Source organism: Chionomys nivalis, chromosome 1 (genome assembly GCF_950005125.1).
Source record: "Chionomys nivalis chromosome 1, mChiNiv1.1, whole genome shotgun sequence".
NCBI lineage: Eukaryota > Metazoa > Chordata > Mammalia > Rodentia > Cricetidae > Chionomys > Chionomys nivalis.
The window spans coordinates 42,829,625-42,853,210 of record NC_080086.1 but is presented as its reverse complement, the minus strand read 5'-3'; positions in this window follow the sequence as shown (position 1 = coordinate 42,853,210).

Below are 23,586 nucleotides of genomic sequence, written 5' to 3'. Positions count from 1 at the left end.
AAGGTAGGAAGAAAGAAAGAAAGAAAGAAAGAAAGAAAGAAAGAAAGAAAGAAAGAAAAAGATGGTAGATAGATAATCTAACCAGTCAATAATCTTAAGGGCATAGAATTAGAGTCAGACTTAAGTCTGTGTAAATAAACCATTAATTTTGTGTAATTAAATTAGCAAATAGATTAAAATAGTATAAAAATAAAAACTGAGAAGTATTTTAATAGACCTCATGCTACTTCAAAATATTTCAAATGTTTATGTGAGCAATGCACATACAAAGCACACAGTGCCTAAAATTTCATGTTAAGAAAACATTCCTCAAATATTTATTGTGTAAGGATTTTGTGTCAGTCACCACACTAGGCATTCTGCACTATGGTGAATTGGAGTCTTGACTGAAGACATGCTCTAATATGGTAGAAAGGAACTACACATTTGTAAAGTCATTCCTAATCTGCATTTCACAAAGGTACACTTGGGATGCTTTTGAAAACTACACATCCCATATTCATATCATATGAATTTACAGAGCCTGAGAGAAGAACATGTGGAAAGGATATAAGAGCCGGCGGGAGTGGATATCTGCAGCAAAACAGTGTTTTTCATTCATGACAGAACAGTTGTACACATGGTATCCCAGGGACAGAACTGCATGCACAAGACTTGCAATGATGAAGGTCTCATCATGGATGGGAATCTCAACATGGGTGGGAAACAGACTCATGAAGTCTTATCCCATCTGAGGAGCTATTGGCCGTTGCTGGATACTGGGAGAGCGAGAAACTTCTCTTCAGAGATGTAGTTTCTGAGAGTTTACCTATGCTCCAATAGATGGCCTGACATTCAAGCACATACAGACAACACTAAGTGATTCAATAAATGCTAAAGAAACATAAAAGAGAGAGAGCACATGAAGTGGGGGGGTGAAAGAGATAGAGAATGGAGGTGGGTAGACTAGATCTGAACATACTGCATGTATATATGAATATTGAATAAAATATTTAATAAAAAAATCTCTAGACGATTCTAAAACCTAAGCACTATGAAAAAGCAATCCAGGCTATTGCCTGCCCCCTTCAAAACACCACTTCTTCTGGAAGATAATAAGTATAGAACCTATTACCTCAGCGTAAATTATCTCACCAGAAGGCTAAAAATAAATGCTCCTGGGCAACATGAGACTAATAGCAAGAGAAGGTCTGAATGATCTAAGATAATACGCTGAAACTTAATAGCAGACACAAATCTCTTTGAAGATGTGAGAGGTTATTATCCCAGGATAGGTCACATTTCGCAAGCCAGGCTATTCCACTAGAAGTGCTTCCCAGTACTGAACCAAAGCCTATCCTTCTGGAACTTTTTTTTCTAGTGTTTTGAACCCTATAGTTTTCACTCTCTGCCTTCTCTAGGGAGTGAGTCTGCAAATCCTTAGGTCTGTAGCCCCCAGTCCTAGGTGGTGCTTGAATAAACCTAGACTAAGGCTGATCAAAACAACCAGGCTCATACCCAGAAGTAGACAGAAGGATTAATACTGCTTCTGTCGCAGTGGGTTTCAATGGGTGTAAGACCAGAGCAGCTGTGCATCTACTGAGGTTCATGTTCTTCCTTATCCAAAGGTTCAAGGTCTAATTCATTAAATTAGATGTCTGTCTGGGCTTCCTGTTCTCTACTTGTGCTCCCAGAGGACTCTATCCTGCTTCACTGAGCGCTGGCTAATATTCTGTTCAGCATCTTCTATCTGTATATTATCTGTCTGTGGCTGTTGTTATCTGTACACTATCATTGCTTATACATGGAATCCATCCTCTGTGCATCTATTCAATGTCTGCTGTGCATCTATTCAATGTCTGGGATAATTTCCATTTATTCTTGGCATGTTCATAATGATATGTGAATCTCATATTTACATCAAACACTGATTCTCAATTGGGATGCTTCTGCCTCCATTTTGGAATTAAAAAGGATTTGTTTAGTTGGTGAAACAATAAGATCTACATCCTCCCACACCATACCCTACTTTTACTGGCATTTAGTGTGTGGAGGCTATGGAAAACTGACACCGCACAACTAATCTACAACCATTAATGGTACTCTGTTCCTCTGGACATTGCTGCAAGTGAACAAAACCCCCTTTTTAGTATATGAACTTAGATGCTAAACTCATTAACATATAACCTGAGGGCATTTTTTGTAATGAATTCTAACATGCTATTTTCAGAATTTCTTCCAACCTGCAAATCAGGAGGAGACTCTAGTTTTGAAAATTGTCAAAATCACTCTCTTGGAAATCACTTCATCAATAATACAGTGACCTTCTTGGGATGTAAGCCACAAGCACAAAGTTCCTGTCTCGGTCTTCACTTATGATTTCTACTCTTCACGCAGAGGCAAGTACCTGACGACTCCATTACATCCTCCATGGGAACCAGGCCCCAAGCACTTACATATTAAAACACATACTACATTAATTTTAATAACTGTACATTTGCTAGTCTTTTTATTAAAATTAGGACATTACATTGACTTGCTTTTCATATGAAATTGTGAATTAGATAGACTATGCTGTATACAAATTATACTTGTCCTTGGGAATAAATATGGAATTGCAAAACATCTATTGGGAAATGAGATATTAGGACTAATAGTTTTGAGAAATGAGTATCAGTCTGTATTCAGATGCAGTGAATTTCCTAACTAAGCTTGTGAATCCTTGACATGCCCTTCAGGTCTTAGTCCTGACATCAGTGGCACACCTACAGTCCAGCTCCCAACAAAATATCCTCCATGCTCAGTCTTATCCCAGTATGCATTTCTGCCACATCTACTTGATAGCTTATACCCTATAATTATAAAGTAATTCTGAAAGTTATTTGTGTAATTCATCTGAAGTAAAGGCTATAATCTCAACCATGGTACCATAGAAGAGATTGGTCATTATTTTTAAGCCTACATTCCAACAAAACTTTCACATATACTAAGCTTGTTTTGTATTAACAGTTCAGTACCATGACAAGGGTTGAACTTTTCTATCTCTGTTTGCCAAGGAGAATGCTGGAGGGGAAATGATGTGGGAAGGTCATTTGTCAATCTGTTGTTTCATTGGTTAATCAATAAAGAAAACTGCTTGGTCTGATAGGTCAGAAAATTAGGTAGGTGGAGTAGACAGAACAGAATCTGGGAAGAAAAGAAGTGAGTCAGACGCCATGCCTCTCCTCTCTGGGGCAGATGTGATGAAGCTCCAGACCAAGATGGACGCAGGTCAGACATGCTGAATCTTTCCTGGTAAGACACAACCTCGTGGTGCTACACAGATTACTAAATATGGGTTAAGCAGGATATGAGAGTTAGTCAAGAAGAGGCTAGATATGATGGGCCAGGCAGTGTTTAAATGAATACAGATTGTGTGTTGTTATTTCGGGGCATAAGCTAGCCAGGCAGCCGGGAGCCGGGTGGCAAGAATACAGCCCACAGCTTCCTTCTACAAATGGCACCCAGACGTGGATAACTGAATCCACAGAAAGCTTGAGACAGCTTGGGAAAGAATAGAGTAAAGCATGTTTTCTTGGTAGCAGCAATTTCTCAGATCTGCTCTGCTTGCTAGAGGCAACCAAGCACTCTCATCTAAGAGAGGCTTCCTGACTCAGCTTTAGCTGCAAAACCCTGCAGCTCTTTTAAGAGGTCCTGACACGAAACACTTAAATGGTGTTGATGAAAGCTGAACACATGCTTTTCAGTTTTCAGCCATACCAGGAAAAAAGCTGTGCCATTTTAAAATGATGGCTTTTTGGTCCGTCCTGCCAGGGCAAACTCTGACACTTTGAGGCAGGAGGTCAGCTACAGAGAGAGCATTTGAATGCTGCAGCTTGCTTGCTGGCAAGGACCTTGAAATGTCACAGAGTTGTGGCAATAAAAATGGCTCCAGCAAATACCTCTGCCATGAGGCTGGAAAGCTAAGGAATGGGCTGGATTCAGTCGTCAAAGCCACGGCTTTCATCCTCTCCTTAAAGACTCATGTAGTCAAAAAAAGAGAGATACACTAAAGAGAGATTTAAAAAAAACCTCTAAATTGTTTACAGTGTGTTTAAAAATATATGCAGGCATGAAAAAGAGAAAAGTTAAAGTTCTTAAAAGTAAAAAAGAAAGAAAAAGAGTAGTTGGGTGTGGTGGTACACACCTTTAATCCCAGTGCCTGAAGGACAGAGACAGAAGGATCTCTGAGAGTTCAAGGACAGTCTGGTCTACAGAGTTATTTCAGGACAAAGATATACAGAGAACCTGTCTCAAAAAATAAAAATAAACAAAATAGAGGTTAAAATAAAGTCGCACAAAGATGGAAAATACACAGAGAATCTTGATACTGTATGCTATTATGCTCTCTTTAAATGGTTTGAATGCTGAGGAAGGAGCAACGGCTGCTAAAAAATATTTGTTTATAAATGCTGCTGAACTAATCCAAGATAGATATTTTGAAAATACCTTGACTTTAAAATTTGGATCTAAGGACATGATGCTTTGGAAAGGAGTTTCTTCTTTTGTTTTCATAGAGGATGAGACCCTGTGGATTGCTTCTATCCCAATATGGTATGATAGACCATGCCCTCCTGAAAGGTTGCTGTGAACACCTTCAAAAAATTACTTTGCTCAAATGATGACTAAGATGAACCTAGCAGACAGGTTATACCATTAAAGACCTGAATAACAGTGCCCCCATTCAGCACGAAGCAGTTTGGAGAGAAATAACTGCGCCCATGTTCCCAAATATTGTTTATAAATGTTATTTTACATTTAAAGGGGGATATGATATAGATATGAATAATTTGTATTGGTATGGATTTGACTTTATTGATATAAATTTAAGGTCAATCTTTTTATATGTATATGTACTTCTGACCTTGACTAAGCTATTGTGATTGTGTAGTTCATGTAAAAATGTAATGTATATAGGTTGTTAATGGATAATCATTAATAATAATCAAGCTTGTAGTCATGTTAGTTAGATTTTCTAGATGTGCATAGATATATTTCAGATAGGCATTCTTTATATCTTTCAAAGACTACAGAATATGACATTTAATGTTTTAATAACTTAGGGCTTTTCATGACAATGAGACACGTCTGCTCCTGGCAGCACCAATCTACTTCAAAAGGAAGATGGGTATTGAAGAGGCTCCTTATGGAGTTTGATAGCCATTTGGGCAAGAAACTGCTCTTGCCTGGACTATTGCATAAACTGGACACAAAGAACCCACAGAAAGAGGACTGCTGAACTTGCCTAAAGGTGAGATGATCTTTCGGGGTTCCTGATTCATGAAAGAGTCTGCGAGACATTCTGCAGGACACAGCAGAAAGTGACTGAACTGCTTTTGGAATTTCCTGCTTCATGAAAATGTCTGCTGGATACTATGGGCCTGTAGGCCGAAGATGGATGCCCCAATGGTACATAGGAACTTTGGGTGACTGTCCAGGCAGTGAGATGTCTCTGTAATTTCTACAGTTTTGTAAGTTGCTTACTTCTCGTTTACTTAGGTAATATTATATCCTTCTGGAGTCTTTGAGGGAGTTGAATAATAGATAGTTATAGTTGCTTTCCTTTGTTATGATAAAAGATAAAATAGATATAAATATTATAACTGTAATTCTTACTGGATAACTGTTTTGTTATATGTAATTTTACTATGTTAAAGTGAAAGCATTTCCTTTTTGTTTAAACAGAAAAAGGGGATATGATGTGGAAAGGTCATTTGTCAATCTGTTGTTTCATTGGTTAATCAATAAAGAAAACTGCTTGGTCTGATAGGTCAGAAAATTAGGTAGGTGGAGTAGACAGAACAGAATCTGGGAAGAAGGGAAGTGAGCCAGACGCAATGCCTCTCCTCTCTGGGGCAGATGCGATGAAGCTCCAGACCAAGATAGACACAGGTCTGACATGCTGAATCTTTCCTGGTAAGACACCACCTCGTGGTGCTACACAGATTACTAAATATGGGTTAAGCAGGATATGAGAGTTAGTCAAGAAGAGGCTAGATATAATGGGCCAGGCAGTGTTTAAATGAATACAGATTGTGTGTTGTTGTTTCGGGGCATAAGCTAACCAGGCGGCCGGGAGCCGGGTGTCAGGAACACAACCTGCAGCTTCCTTCTACATAAGAGTCTGACCATTTCAGAGTTAGCAAGAGAGAGCTGGAAATCAAGGCGATATTTTCAGAATTAAGAAGTGGTTCTTTTTTGATTATGTAACTGAGTGCACTAATGACAGGAGAAAAAAAACATAACAAGAAAAAAGTAGAGGACTCAGTTTGAAATGCCAAAAACACAGGAACACAAATAAAAGAATGGAAATTTCTGGGGGCCCAATGTGTAAAATTAAATACTACCATCTAGAGATGTAACAAAAGGCAATCTTTTGGCACACACACACACACACCACAGTCTCAGTACATTTGCTTTTTTATTGATTTTATTGAGCTATTTGTTTTTCTCTATTTCCCTTCCTTCCTCTCCCCTCCCCTTCTACTCTCTCTTATGGTCCATGTGCTCCCAATTTACTTAGGAGATCTTGTCTTTTTCTATTTCCCATGTAGATGAGATTCATGTATGTCTCTCTTAGGGTCCTCATTGTTGTCTAGATTCTCTGGAATTGTGAATTGTAGGCTGGTTTTCTTTGCTTTTTGTCTAAAAGCAACATATGAGTGAGTACATGTGATATTTGTCTTTCTGAGTCTGGGTTATCTCACTCAATATGATGTTTTCTAGCTCTATCCATTTGCCTGCAAATTTCAAGATGTCATTATTTTTTTCTGTTCTGTAGTACTCCATTGCGTAAATGTAGCACATTTTTCTTATTAATCCTTTAGTCGAGGGGCATTTAAATTGTTTCCAGGTTCTGGCTATGACAATGTTGCTATAAACATAGTTGAGCACATGCCCTAATGGTATGATTGAACATCCTTTGGGTGCATACCCAAAAGTGGTATTACTGGGTCTTGAGGCAGGTTTTTTTCCTGTTTTCTGAGAAATTGCCATACTAATATCCAAAAGGGCTGTACCAGTTTGCACTCTCACCAGCAATGCAGGAGGGTTCCCTTTACCCCACATCCTCTCCAGTGTAAGTTGTCATCAATGTTTTTGATCTTGGCCCTTCTTACAGGTGTAAGATGGAATCTCAGAGTTGTTTTTGATTTGCATTTCTCTAATGGCTAAGGATGTTGAACATTTCCTTAAGTGTCTTTCAGCAATTTTAGATTCCTTTGTTGAGAGTTCTCTGTTTAGGTCTATACTCCATTTTTTATTAAATCATTTGTTCTTCTGATGACCAATTCCTTGAGTTCTTTGTATATTTTGGAGATCAGACCTGTGTCTGATATGGGATTGGTGAAGATCTTTTCCCATTCTGTAGGCTGCCATTTTGTCTCGTTTACCGTGTCCTTTGTTTTACAGAAGCTTTTCAGTTTCAGGAGGTCCCAATTATTAATTGTTTCTCTCAGTGTCTGTGCTGCTGGGGTTATATTTAGGAAGTGGTCTCCTGTGCCAATGCGTTCAAGTGTACTTTCCTTTTTTTTCTTCTATGAGGTTCATTGTGGCTAGCTTCATGTTGAGCTCTTTGATCCATTTGGATTTGAGTTTTGTCCATGGTGATAGATATGGATCTATTTTCATTCTTCTCCAGTTACGCCAGCACCATTTGTTAAATATGCTTTCTTTTTTTCCATTTTATATTTTTTGCTTCTTTATCAAAAATCAGGTGTTCATATATGTATGGATTAATATCGGGGTCTTCAATTCGGTTCCATTGGTCCTCCTATCTGTTTTATGCAGTACCAGGCTGTTTTCAGTACTGTAGTTCTATAGCAGAGTTCGAAGTCAGGGATTCTGATGCCTCCAGAAATTCCTTTATTGTACAGGATTGTTTTGGCTATCCTGGATTTTTTGCTTTTCCATATGAAGTTGACCATTCTTTCAAGATCTGTGAAGAATTTTGCTGGGCATTGCATTGAATCTATAGATTGTTTTTGTTAAGATTGCCATTTTAGGACTGGAGAGGGAGGGGAAGGGGAAGGGGGAGTGGGAGGAGTGGGAGGTAAATGGGAGGAAGTGGAATTTTTTAATAAATAAATAAATAAATAAATAAATAAGATTGCCATTTTTACTATACTAATTCTGCCTACCCAAGAGCATGGGAGATCTTTCCACTTTCTGGTGTCTTCTTCAATTTCTTTCTTCAAAGATTTAAAGTTCTTTTCATACAGGTCTTCCACAGCCTCATTTAATACAAGGGCCAAATCCAAATGCCTCTCAGAAGACACACCAGTGTGCTGCCTCCTAGTGATAAAAAATGAGCAAGCTTGCAGGTGTTACTGGATTTGTTACCTAAATTGCTCCTCTGAGTTGAGGACAATAGATTTTTATTTTTTATTTCCAGTGGCAGACAGCAGTGGTGTTAGAAGCATCATCTCACATTTACAAGTAAGTGGCTCAACGGCAAGTTTATGTTGAAAGAAACATTTTGGATACATTAAAATTCAAGAAATTCTTTTGACTTAACAAGTACAATGTCACCACAATTGAAATCTTTAGCACTCTTATTTGAATTCTACTTTCAATCTAGTTGAATGGACACAAGTATTCAAGTATTAAAATTAGACTTCACATTCTTCTAATTTCAGTGTTGAATAAGCCTTAAAGTTCACACAGAGGCAAAAGCATGCACCCGCGAGACAAATCTGAGCCATGACAAAACTGCTGCCTGAAGAAAGAAAAAAATAAAAATTTCAAGACTGTCTAGCATCAGTGAGAAACAGTGTCATTGTGGATCAGTTATGTCTGTCAGGGAAGAGCAAGATGATAGTAGCATTCATGTCATCCTTGGGTTAAAGCAGACCACTATCCCTAAGCTCCTCTCATCTGCTTATTTCCCAGATGAGGAAACTGAGGACCAGGGAGATGGTTTAAACAAGACTTACAAAAGGCCACTGGTGTGAACAGGTCTCTTGCAGTAAGGCACAACAGAGCAAACCAATATAGAGTTTCCTCACAGGCTCTGAGCGTCCCTTAATTGCAAAAGGTTCTGCAGCAATTAACCAATTAAGCTACAACCAACTAAATTAGCCTCTCCCTCAGTGCTGCTTTCCCTGACAGCTGTCAGATTACATTGTTGGCTCAAACCCTTTGAACCTGCTTTGATTCCAGGGGTTGCCTGCCCGATTCACGGATTACTCTTTGTTTTACTTTGTTGTGCTTTGTTCTGTTCTGTTTATAATTTCCAAAGACAGGCTGCTAAATTTGATCAGTCTCGGGAATTTTCCCTCTAACATTGTCAAAGAGCTCACTGATGTTTGAAATCAAGCGAGGTCAAGCACACAAGTTTCCTGAACTCTGGAACATTTGTTGTCACGCGATAGAAGTTTCTTAGTTAGACCTCCAGTAAGAGTGCTCAAGAAATTCCAGCCTGGGTCCCCGAAACTGAAAAATGTTGTTTAGTCTAGAGGCAGGTTTCTTATAATTCTTTGTGGGTACCACTGTGTTTATCTTCTTCCTTCCAAGGAACAAAAGACTCTCTCAAAGGTAGGAGCGCAGGCAAGTTCCCTTCATCTTACAATCGATCTTCTTGACGATCTGTTCATAAGAAACTAGAATTTTGCATTATGGAGTCATTTCCATGGTTACCTATTGATTTCCTATAGGAAGCATGCTGTTTACAGGGCGGTTTGCCTTTATCTTGGAAGGTAAATCACCTCCCAGCGTCTGCTCTCTCTGCAGCCTGAGGCACGTAAAAAACGAGCTTCGCAAAATTACTAGAACGAGATAAATAAATGATTCATGCAAGTTGGTTTTGCATGAATAAGTGATTAATCCTCTCTTTCAACCTTGCTAAGAAAAGAATGCAGGATTAATGTCATTCTATGCAAATTGAAGCCCACTTTCCTGAATTCTGACCTCATTAGAGGTAGTGGGAATGCAAAATGCACGTGAAATTTTTTGCTGCTAAAATAAATAAGTAAAAGCTGCTACTAAAAATCCAGGAACCACATTTTCTTTATAAGCTTGACCTGCACAGACATAAGTTGTAAATCCTCTAAAGCTTCACCCAGAACCTCCTGCATGTTCTTTCAGAACCTTCCAAAGTCATCTAACCCTAGTGGTCTAAAGCAAACAGCTATATTTTAATCTTTCATTTAAAACAGTCTATGTGGCAGCCTCGGCATCCTGAACTGATTACACTAAAAAAATCAAGACACCTAACAAACTGTTGTCTCAGTATTTCAGTTGAATGAAAAAATATATAGATCTTTTAATTTATCAATTAAAAATGGACAAGAATTCAAGACAAACATCAACAAAATGATGTTTCCTTAACTTGGAAGCAGGAAATGGCAATACCGTTCATTAGAGGGCTGGCTCAGCTCTAAACAAGAGGCTTAGGTCTCTACCCAATGAATATTTCATTTCACCTCTAACCTGGAGATTTTGAACATAAACTTTGGCCAAATAAACAATTCTCTAGACTTCCTAAAATAAGGTTACCTTTGAGTGGAAGATGGTCACAAAAGGCTTCTTACACAGGAAATGTGGGGCATTTTTGAATATTTTGAGGAACAATAAAGAAGCAGCAAGGTTTGAACATTTAAAAGAGGAAAGTGATCGATCATATAGCTATTTAGTAAATCATCACAGTGGAGCTTGTGATGACACAACCCTTTATACCCATTAGTTTATTTCATTTTCAAAACTATACAATGGGGTAGATACACTATTAACATCTCTTTTATGCAGATGAGACAGTTCTAGTTAAAGAATGGACATCAGAGAACCAGTGGCTAGAATTTCAAAGCAGTATACTTCCTAAATCTACAGTTGAAGTCTATTCCTGCAAGCATAGGTGAGCACCATGGCAGGAAAGCAAACCACAATGCAAGAGGCAAGCAGAAAGCAAATCACCCCATCCAGGGAGACACAGTCAGGCAATGGGGAAGGACTGGGACAATAGCATGAGGGGTGGGGTGTACAGGGCAGAGCTCTGAATGCCATTCTTGTGAGGATAAGATGGGAGAACAGAGCTCCAACTGAGAAGGTGCCAATTAATTCAGGTGGCACTGACCTGTGAGAGAGAAGAGGTCTTAATCACAAGAATGTGGAATGCTCATTATCCAACCATTTAATTAGCAAAGAAATTACCCAGCCTGGTAAAGTGATCTGCACAGAACTAAAACTTGATCACGCTGTTAAGGGAAAGGTGGGGGTGGGGACAATGAAAAGAAATAAGCAGTCCTCTGATCTCTCCCAGGCAACATCATCTGTATTCCAGATGTTTATCTTCCTACCTTCTCGGAGATAAAACAAACAAAAGTAGAGCAGATGGGACTAAAAACACAAAGAACCTGATGAATGAAATAAAAAATAAAAAGCAAGGCTGAGAGAAGGGTGTAGGGAGAAGGAACTGGGCAAGAAGAGCAAAATACACAAAATTATTATATTAGTATTCATCATAAGAGAAATATGAAAATGATGGTGGAGATTAGTGCCCAGGAACAATTGTTGATGGATGTTTCTGTCCTGTCCGGTCCTTTAGTCGTTCAGGCCCATAGAAATACACAGAGGCCTGCATTAATTATAAACTGATTGGTCCATTAGCTCAGGCTTCTTTTTAACTCTTATAACTTATATCAGCCTATAATTCTTGTCTGTGTTAGTCATGTGGCTCGCTACCTTATTTGGTGAGGTAGTCACATCTTGCTTACTCTGTGTCTGGGTTCCTCTCTATCTGGATGACAACTGTAGACTGAAGCTTCCTTCTTAGAATTCTCATTGCCCCTCCTCTACTTCCTGTCTGGTTGCCCCACTTCTACTTCCTGCCTATACTTCCTGCCTGGTTACTGGCCAGCCAATCAGCATTTTATAAAAATACAATTGACAGGGTACAGACCATTGTCCCACAGCAAACAGTCACATTAATATTTAAGAAGATAGGTCCCTTACAGAACCAGATTAGGAATAAGAGCTTGTTCATTGCTCATTGTCACTCAGGTATGAAAATGTTGAGCATGGGAGTGTCTCAGTGTTTTACGAGTGCTGACTGCTCTTGCAGAGGACTGGGGTTCCATTGCCAGCACCCGTGCAGTGGCTCATAACCTTCTGTAACTCTAGTTTCAAGGGATCTAATCTCTGTGGGCACTAAGCATATTTGCAGTGCACAGATAAACATGCAGATAAAACACACATACACACACATACACACATACACACACACTACACACACACATGAAATTTTTCAAGTTTAAAATAACCAGAAAAAGAAAATATTGGACAAACAAAGACTCCATCACCTGCAGTTGGCTTATGTGTGAATGAAGCCTAAGAAAGGACACTGGATTGGGAATCAGGAAGTAAGTTCCTCCTTCTCCCAAGAAAAATAAATGCATTACCCCAAGATGACCAGATAAACAATCAAGAACCAATATCACGCAACGTCATGTTTCTCACTGCTTAGGAAGTAATGCCTTCTCTCTTTCCCATGAACTACTAAAGGAGTTTCTCCTGCACTCAAAGCAGACCCTGTCACTTTCTTTTTTTTTATTAATTTTTTTTATTAAAAATTTCCGCCTCCTCCCCGCCTCCCTTTTCCCTCCCCCTCCCCCAACTCCCCATGCCCCACTCCCCTCCTCCTCCCTCTCCAGTCTGAAAAGCAGTCAGGGTTCCCTGCCCTGTGGGCAGTCCAAGGTCCTCCCCCCTCCATCCAGGTCTAGGAAGGTGAGCATCCAAACCGGCTAGGCTCCCACAAAGCCAGTACATGCAGTAGGGTCAAAACTCAGTGCCATTGTCCTTGGCTTCTCAGCAGCCCTCATTGTCTACCCTATTCAGAGAGTTTGGTTTTATCCCATGCATTTTCAGTCCCAGTCCAGCTGGTCTTGGAGATCTCCCAGTAGATCAAACCCACCGTCTCAGTGGGTGGGTGCCCCCCTCGTGGTCTTGACTTCCTTGCTCATGTTCTCCCTCCTTCTGTTCCTTGTTTGGACCTTGGGAGCTCAGTCCATTGCTCCAATGTGGGTCTCTGTCTCTATCTCCATCCATCGCCAGATGAAGGTTCTATGGTGATATGCAAGATATTCATTAGTATGGCTATAGGATCAGGCCATTTCAGGCTCTCTCTCCTCAGCTACCCAAGGACCTAGTTGGGGACATCTCTCTGGATGCCTGGGAACCCCTCTAGAGTCAAGGCTCTTGACAACCCTAAAATGGCTCCCTTGATTAAGATATATACTTCCCTGCTCCCATATCTATCCTTCCATTATCCCAACCATCCCTTTCATCTTTTTGGGTCTGGGTTACCTCACTCAGGATAGTGTTTTCTATTTCCATCCATGTGCATGCAAAATTCAAGAAGTCATTGTTTTTTACTGCTGAGTAGTACTCTAATATGTATATATTCCACACTTTCTTCATCCATTCTTCCGTGGAAGGGCATCTAGGTTGTTTCCAGGTTCTGGCTATTACAAATAATGCTGCTATGAACATAGTTGAACAAATACTTTTGTAGTATGATAGGGCATCTCTTGGGTATATTCCCAAGAGTGCTATTGCTGGGTCCTGGGGTAGGCTGATCCCAAATTTCCTGAGAAACTGCCACACTGCTTTCCATAGTGGTTGGACAAGTTTGCATTCCCACCAGCAATGGATGAGTGTACCCCTTATATCTTTATTCTCTCAACACCCAATATAGTTGCCAATCTTTTCATTGTATCCCTTCTAGCAATGGTTCTCCACACCATTTAGAATGACCTGGTCCTATACAACCTAGTCCCTGCTTCCTATCTGACATGCATCCTACCATACCAAATCTTTCTTCTACCCTGTACACACCTTATCATTTCTGTTCTCTCCACCCCAAATGCCCTTTTGCTCCCTCCAGATGTCATGCACTTTGTTTCTTTCCCTCCATCCACCTGGTCTTTATATAAATGTTGCTTCCTTTTAGCCCCTCTCCCCAACTCCCTTAATAGCACACCTCCTTTCTCCATTCTGTCTCCTTGCTTTGCTGTATTTTCCTTTGAGACACTTACCATTACCTAAATTTCCTTCTTCCTATTTCTTTGTTTTATGGATCCTCACTTTTCACATGTAGTAAATGTTCTACCCTGCATGTAGCAAATGCCCAATTTTAAAAACCATGTATTTATTCCTGCTTCATACTTTGAGCATTGAAAGTCTCTGTGATCGTGCCTTTGCTGTATCTTCCCATTTAAAATTGTTCTTCCATGCATGCAATCACCCCCTATCTAATTACTCTATTTTGTATTCTTCATGACACTTCCTCCTCAATGAAATTATCTCATTGTTTGTCGACTTTTCATTATCTACAACGTGAAAACCTAAGCATCATGAGAAATGGAACCAATGAGAGCACTTTTTTTCTCATTCATTGCCCATGTAAAGCAACAGAAGCACAGAATACGCAAAGCAATGAAAAACAAGCCAGTAATCTAACAAGCATATGCATATAGATCTTTTGGCAGCATATGTGCCCATAATAAGTGTATACTATGTCCCCTTAGTAGCTTGTCACATAGTTTCTGTTTTGGACAAAGATTGTGGAGATTGGCCTCAATTAATCCCATTGCTTCTGGGAGATTCTTTCACTCCCATGGGTCAAAAATAATGTATTTCTACCAATTTCATAGCTTTCAATGACTTCCCACGATGTTCACAACTATGCTAAATACACAAATATTTCAAACCCAGGAATGGCATCTAATGTACAGGTTGTTGTCTACTCCATCCCACCAATGTGAGAAAAGTCTGATTCAGATGAAGTATGACAGAGGTATAAAGCTCAGTTGTCGGTGGCTGATCCACATCACACTCCCCAAGAATGATCCTCATGTGATTAAATGCTTGGTGCAATTTTGGGAAGTAAAAAAATAAAATCTCTATGCCCTGGATATTGGGGGGTTACAAAGAACAACCAGAATCATTTCTACTTTGCCACCAATGTTTATAGTCAGTTAAAGCAGAGACAACAGACAGAAAAATCTGCAGTACAAATAAAAATTATTAGTGTTACAAAACCTAGTCAAATGCTATAAAAGTTGAGAAAAGTTTTGGAGCATAATGTTGTGGGAATAATGACACTTATCCTAAGCAAAGTCTGTGTGTGTGTGTGTGTGTGTGTGTGTGCGTGTGTGTGTGTGTAGCATTTATACTATATATAGATAAAGAAAGCATCCAGAGGACGAAAGAAAGAAGGAAAGAAAAAAAGGAAGAAAGGAAAGAAAGGAAAGAAGGAAGGAAGGAAGGAAGAAATTAAATAGGTATATATGTAAGGAGCTTAAAATACTTAGGAAGTTCATACTTGGATCATTAGTAGAAGTTCTACTATTTCACCAAGAAGAATTCCTGCAGGCCAAAAGAAGCCAGTCAACCAAACTTCTACATGTATTGACAGAGAAATGCCAGAAGTAAAGACACTTTCTAAATGACGTCTGATGTCTCCTTCCAGACCCAAGAAAGTCTAGATTCTTACATGAAAAAAAAAAAAAACACAAGAAAACAAGTCCTTATTATAGATATGACAAGATCAATGCATGAGCAGGTTACAAAATCTTTTTGTAAACAGGGCTGTGCTTCTTGAAAATCTAAGGTACCACAAAGTTTAAGAAACAGGAAACCTAACCCAAAAAAAGACTTTATTCTTTCTGATTCTTCTTGGCAAGAAACAAGTTCAGGAACTTCAGGAACTATTTCCTTAAAAATGACAGTTTCTCTGCAGAAGTAACACTTTTTCACTTTGCCTTTCATTCTTTGGAACAGTTGGTAGACTTACCCAATACCTGATGGTTCTGTAAAAATGCTGAAGTGTAGGGGTGAATTGAGGAAAGCTGAAGCAGAGCTCAGCTACTGTGAGCCTTTGCTATAATCCTGAGAAACAGAATTCAATATCAGCACACACATAACAGATTGAGTGCTCCGTATCCTACCTATAACCTCATCTTCAAGGTGAGCAGAGTGATGGAGCAACTAGAGTTTGCTAGCTTCCAACTTGGATGAGCAAATGCAAGACCAAGGAGAGAGAGAGAGAGAGAGAGAGAGAGAGAGAGAGAGAGAGAGAGAGAGAGAGAGAGAGAGAGAGAGAGAGAGAGAGAGTTCTCCAATAAATCCAGAATCACCTTTACCATAAAAATACATATGTGCATCACTGATTAGCTAGCTGATTCCAGAGGATGGAAAAGACCTGCACAGAATCCTACAGTGAGTATTCAGTATTACAAACATTATCATCATGAGTATATGTTGGACAGGGATAATGCTCTCTTTCAGATTTCAGGCTAAGTTATGATACAAATTGTAAACAATGTTTTGACTCTTCCCACAGCCCCCATTCAATGTCTCTTTTTGATACTTACCAAACCTCAAGGTATGCCTCTGAAACTCTAATACAGTGATTCTCAGTCTTCCTAATGCTGCAACCCTTTAATACAGTCCCTCAGGTTGTGGCAGACCTCAATCATAAGATTATTTTTGTTGCTACTTCATAACTGTACTTTTGCTATTGTTATGAATTAAACAGCGGTGTTATCCGATTCTTGTGAAAGGGTATTTTGATCCTAGAGGGGTTGAGAATTATTGATCTAATATGTTAAATGGAAAAGATTGTTGAAAAAGGATGATGCCCACTTCCTTCCCCACCCCCATACTTATTGACACACTGCCATCTATATCTACCTATCATCTAATTGTAGACTGTGATCCTCCTCAAGGTACATATTAGCTTTATCTCAGTCACTGGCCAGGGATAACTTAAACTACTCTAAGATGGAAAAAAAATTTAAAAATCAGGGTTAACTCCAAAGTGTAATATAGCTGCTGATTGTTTTTTTTTACCCCCCACAATAGAAGTTTTATCATTATCTTTTTAAATGAACTTGTATTGTCATTGATTATATAGAATAATTTCTTAGTGCTTTTTTCTGACTGCTTAAGAAATCAGAATACACCATGATGAGAATTAAGAAAGCCATACGAAATCACTGGTAGTTACAATTATGTGACACTGTGCAGCTCATACCTGTCACTCATCACCATAGTTGCCAGGCTTGGATAACTCCAAATACTTTGGATTGGGCCTCATTGTGGGTGAGTGTGAAGGGCTCATGGGAGACTTCTCTGGGAGAGATGTGTGAGATGTGACTCCTCTTTTGTGAAATCCTTTTCTTTCAGGATCTTTATTTCCTGCTCAATGATGTCAGTCTCTTCTCAACTGGTCCCAGTCCACCTCTGCAGGTTTCAGTGCAGACCACCTGTACTCCACTTCCTTCTTCTGCTAGCATCTCTCTGTTTTAGCCTGTCTTTGAAATGTCATAGCCACGAAATTTGAAGAGACCATGGAGGAGTCAGAAAGCTTTTTGTATTTTGTTGTTTTGTTTGCTTTTTTTAAAAAGAAAGATCACAATACTAGGAAATAAGAGAATCCAATTAAAGTTATAATTTTAATCATTAATGACTATAAGCTTTTGAAATTTCTTTATCTGGGTACTATATATACAGTTAAGGAACCATTCACTCTATAACTATTTTTGATACTTTCATATAGTATGAATTTTGTCAAATACAAGAGTTACAATGTTGCATCAAACTATAATCCTGTATCAAACTACATCCTTGCTGTTGTGATTTATATGATCTAGAGACTTAAATACTTGAATTATATAAATGGCATATAAAAATATATCAGCTTTAACAAGTGGAATAAATGGATGGATTCGTGGAAGGCGCAGAGAGGACGTGCATCGCAGAAAGACAGAGCTCCAGTTTCAAGACTCCAATCTAACAACAACAACAAAAAAATCATTGATTTGGTGAACTGAAAGGCCAATGAAAATAGTCACTGAAAAGTACAAAGTGTGGAAGTAGATATCATAAAGTCATAATGAGATGGTATAGAAGAGGCACCAAACACACCTTAACTATGAAGTACAAGATATATTAGGAGATGATGAGAGGATATATCATACAATTCAATCATTTAAAAGAACTCTCGTCAAACACAGACACCATCAAGACAATAGCTGATGGTGCACAACATTCATTGTACTCTGCTCTAAAGGCAGAAAAAGAAATAGTAGCACCATGATAACTTTTCTTCAAGTAAGACTATCTTCCACTGGAAAGACTAAAAGGCAAAGGCCCACTATGTTTATAAAGGATTTGATATTTAGAAAAAGAATCCAGAGCTTTCTAAAAAAAATCTATTGCAAAATTACCAATGGTTTTCAATGCCAGTCCCCAACTGATATAGAGCAGATGAAATGATAGAACAACAGGCACCAGGTTGCTTGAAAACAACTGAAAATTCAGACAACTGGCTCCACAACCCCAGGGTCAAATCCTAAAGTTCCAATCACAGAAACTGTAAGCAGGTTTGGCTACAATTAAAACTTGCACCATATAATAGATACTTTATTTTTAATTTGCATAAAACTGGAAGATACCAATAGGATTAATAGGTCTTCTTTCTTTCCTAATACTACAAGGAGATTTCCTAATAAATTCATAAATGAGGGTGAAAGAATGTCAGTTCCAATAAGGATATTAATTAAAAGAAAACTGTCACAGTTCTGCAAGTTCAGACTAGTTTATTAAACACAAAGAGAGAGAGAGGGAGAGAGAGAGAGAGAGAGAGAGAGAGAGAGAGAGAGAGAGAGGTTCCATAAACCAGAAAGTAGGCAACAGGCCTATAAACAAGCTACGGTATATGAAGTACTAGATCTCTGAACTTATATGGGTATATTAACCCCAAGACTTGTGTGTGTATAGGAAACTGAAGCAAGAAGAAGCTTAAAGAAACAACCTGAAGCTAGAGAAATAGCTCAGTCATTAACAGCTAGGTACACAACCAAAAATATAAGAAACAACCACCAGATACAGTCAGTGTGACAGCAGAGTACAGTAATGTAAATTTTCTCTTTAAGGAAAACAAATAAGGGAATAACAAGGAACAATCTATTGCAGCTTTATCTTCACCCATCTTTTAAATTACAATGCCGATGCCCAGGGAAAAAATAGATTTTATTGTAATGAGACAGCTGCAAATCTTTACTGGAGGAGTATCTAAGTATATACTAGAATAAATGCTATTAAAGGATTTAAATACACAAAACTAAAGCCATTTAAAAAGTGAATTGAATATGTAACAGGATCTAGAAGGGAAAACTGGAAGCAATTTCAAAAACATTAAAGGAAAAGATAGAGTTACTACATCACCTAAAAAAGAACACAGGTCTGAAAGGCAAGTAGGCAGGAAGCTCGACCCGTAACCAGAGCTATTTGAAATTAATAGCAGCTAAGAGAGAGAAACTCAGTTTTTCTCCATGGAGTGACATTGGATGCTTCAATTGTACCCGAGTCGGGATCATGCCTAGGAATCATTGGCCAAAACAAATCAGACTAATGTATTTTGTGGTGTGTGTGTATGTGTGTGTGTTGGTGTTGTTTTGGTTTGTCTGAGGGTTTTGTTTCATTTGTTTTGTTTTAAGACAGAGAAAGGGCATGAGCTCAGAAGGAGAAGATCTGGGAGAAGTTGAATGAAAGGAAAGAATACAGCAAAAATGTATGAAAAAAAATATTTTTAAATACTTTATAATGACTGATGACTGGTCTTACAAACTAGTACAACTTAATGGAATAAATGTCTGATAACACACTAAAGCATTAATATAATCCATTACAAGAAAGCATAAAGAGCATAAAGACATAGGTACCCATAGACTATATGAAAAAAATCACATAGTAACATTTCTGGACATGTAAAAAAGTGTATGCTATGTTCTTGGTAAGCAAAATGTTTAAATTAAAAGAGTTTATATCAACTATTTCATTATGGGAAAGGGGGTAAATTGTGCCCTTTTAGATAACAAAAGATGTGCCAAGTGGTGGTGGTGCATGCTTTTAATCCCAGCACTCAGGAGACACAAGAGGTAGGGATCTCTGTAAGTTTGAGGCCAGCCAGGTCTACAAAGTGAGTTCTAGGACAGGCACCAAAAAAAAGCTACACAGAGAAACCCTGTATCAAAAAAGTAAATAATAATAATAATAATAATAATAATAATAATAATAATAATAATGCAGTTCTAAGAATAAAACATAATCTTAAATAGAAACATAATAGAGTAGGAAAAATATTGGAGAATTTTTGTTTTTATTTGTTTTTGTTTTTTTTATTTTCTTGTTGCTGAACTTTATTTGGAAACTCCTAATATATAGAAATCAACAATAGAAGTCACTAAAAATATCAACAACCCATATATGCTGTGTCTGTGCTTCTAGGAAAATTTTCGTGAGACTTTAATTTTTATCTATTATATTTGTTATTATTATTATTATGCCTCTCATACATTATATCCCAACTGAAATTTCCTCTCCTTCTACTCTTCTTGTTCCCTATACATAGACACCTCCCATCTCCCCCAGATCCACTCCTCAATTTCCTTTCAAAAAAGGGCAGACCTCCTGGGGTTAACTATTGAACATGGCAAAAACATAAATTAAGACTATACCCAAACACTCACATCAAGGTTGGATGAGGAAACCCAGCAGGAGAAAAGGGGTGCTAAGAGCAGGCAGAAGAGTCAGAGACACCGCCCCACCACTTCCACCTTTAGGAATTCCACAGGAATACCCAGCTACACAATGTAGATGAAGATTGCACTTTCATTTCCCAGCCATTCAAACCTGTATAATCACACAGAAACTATATTAATTACAACACTGTTGGGTCAACACCTCAGGCATATTCTGAGGTAGCTCTTAAATTAACACATTTCTATTAATCTATATATCTCCACAACTCTGTGACTTACTGGTAATGTTCTGGCATCCTTCTCCTTCAGCGGCTACATGGCCTCTTCTTGACTCCACCTACTCTCTCTATATACCTATATCTTTTTGGATTTCCTGCCTGACTTTATTCTGCTAAGCCATTGGCTGAAACAGCTTTTTTCATCAGCCAATAAAACCAACACATACACAGAAGAACATCCTACATCATCACAATCATAACATGTAAACAGAGGACCTAGCTCAGATTCATACAGGGTCCTTGATTGTCACTTCCATCTCTATGATCCCCTATGAGACCTGCCTCATTGATTCCATGGGCTGTGTTCTAATTGTGTCCTCAACCCCACTGGCTTCTACAATTCTGTGCATCCTCTTGGTGGTGTTCCCCTGGCTCTGCCTAATGTTTGACTGTGAGTCTCTACCTCTGCTCCCATTAATTGTAGGGTGACACCTCTCTGAGGACATTTGGACTAGGCACTGATCTTTGAGTACAATGGAATATCATTAGTAATTATTTCATTGACTTTTCTCCCCAGTTGTATATGGCTCTATCTTGGGTCTCTGGGCTGTCTAGTTTCTGGCCACTCAGACAGTGTCAGGTGTGGGCTCTTCCTCTTGTGGTGTGGGCCCCAAGTTGGTTGACCACTAAAAAATTTCTTTCTTTCTTCCTTCCTTCCTTTCTTTTTTCTTTCTTCCTTTCTTTCTCTCTTTCTTTCTTTCCTTCTTTCTTCTTTTCTTTTCAAGACAGGGTTTCTCTAGGTAGAAACCCTAAAACTCTTTTAACCAGGCTGAACTTGAAATTACAGAGATCTATCTGCCTTTGCTTTCCAAGTGCTGGGATTACAGTTTTGTACCACCACCATAAGAAAAATATTGTAAACAATTTTTGAAACACGGTGATATTTGAAGAATAAGACACCAATGGGGAGAAAATGAATGCATGATAAAGACAATAGCACAAACACCTGTTTGGTTTGTTTCTAATTTTCACACTCATTACTTAATTGATTAGCAAATCTGGTTGTCCCTTAAGAATATGAATCTAAGGAGAGTCAGAATTAGGTCTCCTTTGTTCCCTTTGTTTTTTTTTTTTTTTCCGAGACAGGGTTTCTCTGTAGCTTTTGGTTCCTGTCCTGGAACTAGCTCTTGTAGACCAGGCTGGTCTCAAACTCGCAGAGATCCGCCTGTCTCTGCCTCCCGAGTGCTGGGATTAAAGGCGTGTGCCACCACCACCCGGATTGTTCCCTTTGTTTTCCATGGTGAAAAGGTAGGGGCTCTCCTTGCCTCCTTGACTATCATCACAATATGACTGCCAATTCCCCTACAATGACTTAAGAAGTGACAAGAGGAAAAGTTATAATGACAGCCTCAAAGGTCAAACTGTGTCGTCTCCACAACATCTTACTATTAAAACTTGTCAATCCTGTCCAGTGTGGAAGACAACCAAAGACTGAGCATTATAAAACTGCCTACTGATTAGCAGTAGAACACCACACAGATTGTCTGTGTTTGGTAAAGGTTTATTGAGTACCTATACCATCTAGAATCCTAGAATATTACTCAAGCAAAATTACCTCAAAATAATAAAGTTTCAGTTCTTTATCCTGGAAGTATTTGTGGGCCACTTAAACAAGGATAAGCTCAGAAGTCTACTTTGTAGCCTCAGAACTAGCTATTGATCAAATATTAAGCACAACACCTGTCCCAGGAATTTGCACACAAATTTCCCAATAAAGCCAATAATGGGGACTAAGTATCACTAACCAGGACCCAAAGGTTTATGTTTAAGGCCTGTGGAAATTTTCTAGATTATTCCAGTCTACATACCAAAGATGACTCTTCTTTCCACTACTACATAATGTGCACTCAACTGTATAATCCAAGCTCATGGAGTACATACAATGTCCCAGGCACTATTCCAGTTTAGAGGAATATACATTGGCTTCCTAGTACAAACAGCCCATGAGTGAGCAGCAAACAAAATGCCACTGCTTGTTATCAGTGGCACAAAGTGAGCAAACAGAGGGGGCAACTAAGGGTACTTTGAACCTGGTAGGAGGAGAAGGATAGAATGCCCTTCTCGATAATCATGGAGTTGAGTCCAGGAGAAGTCCACTGAATAGTCTAGGAAAATTATAATACGTCCAGGTTTTCAAAATGGCAAGTGTCAAGCAATGAATGTTCTTTTCATTTGACAATTTGGCTGAGTTAGGGAGTGAAGAAGTAGCAGACCTAAGATGCTAAGGTCAAATTGTTCAGGACCTTAAGGTCTGTGGCAAGGAACCCAGAATTTATACTCAGCAAATAGTTTTCACCAGGCAAGTGACAAGATCAGGCTTACATTATAGTTTGCAATGCCTTCTTCTAGATATGTGTTATGTGGGGCTGTCTTTGTGCTGCTTGGGAGTGAGAGGGCAGCTAGGGTGAAGAAATGATGTAGCCTGATTTGGCCCATGCAGGGATTAGACCCTTGGCCTGACTAATTAGAACAGTGCCATTTATATTGGACTCTGAAATAAATGTAGCTATTGCTGCTGATAGTTAGCTTGCCCTCATTTACTGCAAGTGAAAGGTCTTATTCTTCATGACTCATCCACAAATCCTGCTGATCTCTCTAATTAAAAAGTTTTCAAAGAAGTTGATACATTAGTTATTATGATCCCAGACACACCAGGCATAAATCCTCCCTTCCACCTGTGTATATGCCAGGACTTTGCTGCTGCCTCTTTCATCATCATGAGGGGTATTCTTCAACATAATTTTCATGAC